Source organism: Schistocerca nitens, chromosome 5 (genome assembly GCF_023898315.1).
Source record: "Schistocerca nitens isolate TAMUIC-IGC-003100 chromosome 5, iqSchNite1.1, whole genome shotgun sequence".
Classification (NCBI taxonomy): Eukaryota; Metazoa; Arthropoda; class Insecta; order Orthoptera; family Acrididae; genus Schistocerca; species Schistocerca nitens.
Window position 1 is genome coordinate 643,965,214 of NC_064618.1, and position 5,614 is coordinate 643,970,827.

General features: G+C 43.2%; 1 pseudogene; it reads right to left on the bottom strand.

The window, feature by feature from the left end:
- Positions 1 to 780: 780 nt before the first annotated feature.
- On the bottom strand, positions 781 to 933 carry LOC126261364 (U2 spliceosomal RNA; annotated as a pseudogene).
- Between the last annotated feature and the right edge of the window lie 4,681 nt (positions 934 to 5,614).

The following is a 5,614-nucleotide window of genomic DNA, read 5'->3' on the forward strand; positions in this document are numbered from 1 at the left end:
ATGCTAACCCAGAACTCTGCCCACTGCAGCAACTGCACAGCACAACCGATACGTGCTGACAGAGGTAGTTAGAATACATGTGGTTACAGTGTTGCCAGATTGCCACTCTCCGGACGAAATTTTGAGAGAGACTTAATTTTTTATCGCTGGCATGTGAGGAATCGCGCTGCGAAGCCCGAGTGCGCGAATTTCGCTTCACCCTGTATGTGTCAGTTTTCTGCACAGCTTCCTCCACTTAATCTGAAGAGCCCCATCTTCGTACCTCACTGTACAGTCTCGATTTCTTCTATGACTTTGCTATTGTCAGCTGCAATCCTGACAACAATGCACATAGACCCATTTGTGGTTAAAATGATACATACATCGATTTGACAGCCCAACACTACGTAGTCGCTGTCTACAAATCCTGTGAGCGCACACCTGTTGATGTTACATGGCTGATCTGCAAGGCAAAAGTATCATGTGGCTGTGAGTCCGATGATCGATTTAATTAATTAGTCAATCAATTTGATATCAATGACGTGTCATCAGGCGAGTGGAAGCGAGAGCAGGGTTACAACGAACATGATTTTTAAGTTGGGGTGGTAATCAAGCATTTTTTCTGTTGTCTCCCACCTACGCAGGGGAGATGGGCATTACAATAAAATCAGCTACATTACCGACTTTATAAAGTGATATGGAATATTAAGCTAATATTTACAGCTCCACTGTACTGCTGTTTGCCCATCTTAAGAGACTACATAGGTGATGAGGCATCCACCTACCTTAAGAGAGTTCAAAAGCGAGAAGGAATCCTGTGACACAGACAGAGTATGCTCTTAGCACTTCGTCGTGAGTCAAAAATGAGTTTAATATTATAGTTCTGAGATGCAGAACATAATAGATATTAAGCTAATAAGAACAGATTTTTTAGCTGACGCCTGATAAAAGAATATTTAGAGGAAATATGGCCTATCCCACACTGTTGTATTTTCGCAACAGGTAATGATTCTGTGGTGAAGTTAAAACGCATGTATGCTCTGATTTATTCTGTCTTCGAAAATAACTTATACACAAGGGCAGAATTTACATTTCGCGTGAGACGTATGCACGATAAAATTTCTGTCTCGAACTGGGTAAATAGGTTTTTTAAACTAGGGACAGCCTATGCCAGGAGTAGAATTTCAGCTAGAATTGTACATCCATGCTACACCTGTTTGTCTAGCAGTTTTCTGCAGCCATCTGCAGAGTCGGCTATAAGACAGACCTGAAGACTTGCCTTAGCCTGTGCTGACTGCTTAGTTACAAAGAAAGGTTCCAGCTACTCGGATCTTGCACACAGCCATGAGGACAAGTCCTCCCGATATGTTCACAGTGCCATCTGGAAGGATGAATAGTGAACTGACCAGTATGTTGCTTGAGTGGCGACAGAAGCAGATATGTGTGTTGTGTGTATTGTCCGATTCTTACAAGGGAATTTGACAAGATTCAATATGGTGAGTGGTAGCACTGGACGATTGTTCGCACATGTAAATTGATCGATTGACAGTTGAGCGGTCAGGGTGACAGTATCCCCAGCCTATGTGCATCTGGTACGGCTAGCGTGTGGATGTCAGGAGATGGTTGCGCAACCGCTTGTGTGGCTGACGCAGGTAAGAGTCGCCAGCACTCTGCTGCGCCCATGCGGCCATAGCTTCCAGCATTCCTGCGCTCAGTTGACAGCGCACGCTTAACGATTCTGAGCGTGGTTTTTCCTTATTTTTCCTTTTTGTTTAGCCCCATGTGTTTAGTGGACATGTTGTCGTATGGAAAGGTGCTTGTTTTCCCAGACGTCATTACATACTAGACCTCAGATATGTTTAGCACTACAACCTACTTCTGTCATCATCGTCATCATCATCATTTAAGACTGACTATGCCTTTCAGCGTTCAGTCTGGAGCATAGTCCCCATTATAAAATTCCTCCATGATCCCCTATTCAGTGCTAACATTGGTGCCTCTCCTAATGTTAAGCCTATTACTTCAAAATCATTCTTAACCGAATCCAGGTACCTTCTCCTTGGTCTGCCCCGACTCCTCCTACGCGCTACTGCTGAACCCATGAGCCTCTTGAGTAACCTTGCTTCTCCCATGCGTGTAACATGACCCCACCATCTAAGCCTGTCCATCCTGACTGCTACATCTATAGAGTTCATTCCCTGTTTTTCTTTGATTTCCTCATTGTGGACACCCTCCTGCCATTGTTCCCATCTACTAGTATCTGCAATCATCCTAGCTACTTTCATATCCGTAACTTCAACCTTGTTGATAAGGTAACCTGAATCCACCCAGCTTTCGCTCCCATACAACAAAGTTGGTCGAAAGATTGAACGGTGCACAGATAACTTAGTCTTGGTACTGATTTCCTTCTTGCAGAAGAGAGTAGATCGTAGCTGAACGCTCACTGCATTAGCTTTGCTACACCTCGCTTCCAGTTCTTTCACTATGTTGCCATCCTGTGAGAATATGCATCCTAAGTACTTGAAACCGCCTACCTGTTCTTTGTTCCTCCTATTTGGCACTCAATCCGTTTATATCTTTTTCCCACTGATATTACTTTCGTTTTGGGGATGCTAATCTTCACACCATAGTCCGTACATTTCTGATCTAGCTCTGAAATATTAATCTGCAAACTTTCAATCGAATCTGCCATCACAACTAAGTCATCCGCATATGCGACACTGCTTATTTTGTGTTCACATATCTTAATTTCACCCAGCCAGTCTACTGTTTTCAACATATGATCCATAAATAATATGAACAACAGTGGAGACAGGTTGCAGCCTTGTCTTACCGCTGAAACTACTCTGAACCATGAACTCAATTTACCGTCAACTCTAACTGCTGCCTGACTATCTATGTAAAGACCTTTAATTGCTTGCAAAAGTTTGCCTCCTATTCCATAATCTCGTAGAACAGACAATAACTTCCTCCTAGGAACCCGGCCATATGCCTTTTCTAGATCTGTAAAGCATAGATACAATTCCCTGTTCCACTCGTAACGCGTCTCCGTTATTTGCTGTAAGCTAAAGATCTGGTCCTGACAGCCTCTAAGAGGCCTAAATCCACACTGATTTTCATCCAATTTGTCCTCAACTAATACTCGGACTTTCCTTTCAACAATACCTGAGAAGATTTTACCCACAACGCTGATTAAAGAGATACCTCTGTAGTTGTTACAAGCTTTTCTGTTTCCATGTTTAAAGATTGGTGTGATTACTGCTTTTGTCCAGTCTGATGGAACCTGTCCCGACTCCCACGCCATTTCAATTATCCTATGTAGCCATTTAAGACCTGACATTCCACTGTATTTGATGAGTTCCGACTTAATTTCATCCACCCCAGCCGATTTATTGCACTACAATCTATTGACCTATTTCTGTTGCGAATTTAACTACTTGATTTCCAAAATGTATATTCCTGATTCTGGAACACTGAAAATGTTTTACTATGGAGGAGGGTTATCTTAAGGTGGTTATGAGTGTTTTAAGAGACCTGTTTGAGTTTGATCTCCCACAGCTTTTTTCCCTGCCTTGACAAATGCAAATTGTTGTGCAATTCATTTGATACGGTAGTGCAAATCTACTGTTTCCTTCCATTTTTTATATCTCAGTTGTAACATCATAAGGAAGTGCTGTTTTCCTTCGCCCAAATAAAGAGAGAATATATGACCCACTTTGTGCCAAGAGATCCACCCAGTCCAGTAATTTGCACCGACGGAGTCTTTTTCTACTAATTTTCAAGTGACGTAGGAGAAGGGAAGTGTGGGAGGTTGGGGGATATCCAAGGAGGGAGAATAGCAGCTCAGAACTGAACTGGTGAGGGGCAAAAAAGTGACCAGACAGGATGCTTATGCACGTGTCACGCAATAAAGTCCTATCTAGACGTATCGGAGGTCCCATATCACTCCAACTACACATGCCCAACACCATTACAGAGCCTCCACCAGCTTGAACAGTCCCTGCTGACATACAGGGTCCATGGATTCGTGAATTTGTCTCCATACCTGTAAACGTCCATCCGGTCTATACAATTTGAAACGAGGCTCGTGCGAGTAGGCAACATATTTCCGGTCATCAATAGCCCAGTGTCGGTTTTGATGGGGTCAGGCGAGGCGTAAAGCTTCACGTCGTACAGTCATCAAGGGTACACGAGTGGGCCTTCGACTCCGAAAGCCCATATCGATGATCTTTCTTTAGATGGTTTGCGTGCTGATACTTGTTGATAGCCCAGCATTGAAATCTGCAGCAATTTGCGGAAGTGTTGCACTTCTCTCACGCTTAATAATTCTCTACAGTCATGGTTGATCCTGTTCGTGCAGGATCTTTATCCGCGATGTCGGATATTTGATATTCACGGTACACTCCTGGAATGGTCGTAAGGGAAAATCCCCACTTCATTGCTTTTCAGATATGCTGGGTCCCATCGCTCGTGTACCGACGACAACACCACGTTGAAGCTCACGTAAATCTTGATAACTAATCGTTGTAGCGGCAGTAACCGATCTAACAACTGCGCCAGACACTTGTTGTCTTGTATAGGCGTTGCCGACCGCAGCGCCGTATTTTGCCTGTTTACATATCTCTATATTTGAATAAGCAGGCCTATGCAGTTTCTTTGGTGCTTCAGTGTATATTTGTAGCCCCTTCTCGTATTTGGTAGGAGTCCCATTAAATCAGTAGCTGCCAGTTTCCGTAATCTGTGTGGTACATTAATATAACAGATGAACCTGGTTCCAGGCCATTGTTGGTTTTGACTTCTGGCAGGTCTTGAGGACCGCTAATACCCCTCGGATTTTCCTCTCCATGATCTTATAGTAGCAAGTCACTTGCAATTTCACATACCATTTCCTTGCTGTGTTGTCTGCTTGGCTCATACGTTTATACGGTATTAAATTATTTGTGATTACTTCTGTGATGTATAATGGGCACTGCGATCCCTCTACACACCGACAGCAAAATAATATGCCTTTCTTTAGGAGGCAGATCTGATGTGTAGGGACCTGCTCTCTGTATCTCATCTTCTATTTCTCTCAACGTGGGGTTGTGGCCTTGCTCTTTTACAATGTTCCCCAGAGATGGTGAATTAAAATTTTCAAATCGGACGCGTTTCATTTAGTATAAACTGTATTGATCGCCTTGTAAGTCGTTGTCCTTATGTGCAGTTAGATCCGTTAGTGCAAACAACAGTGAGAGGGCCACCAAATTCTTCATCCAAGGCACACAGATCATAGTGCATTGAAATTGCTGCTGGTAGTGTACCTGTAATCTCCCATACATCACCATCCCCAACATCAAAAACTATGGATTCCTTCCATACGGAAAATATCTGAACTTTGTTAAGTTCCCACAGAATAATGAGTACCTCCTCTCCCGTCACATAATACTTCTTGTCTTCCTTCGTGAGCATCTTTCATCTTGTCTCCCATTCTCCCTCGTTTTCTTGAAGGATAACCTAATCTAAACCTGTCTTAGCGCTATCTGTTATCATAAAAAATCTGTTACAGTTCCAGGTGGGCTGATATTCTTTTATAAAGGCTGGTAGACGACAGGCCATCACCTGCAAGCAGGCAACCTAAACCACAGGACGCTGTTGT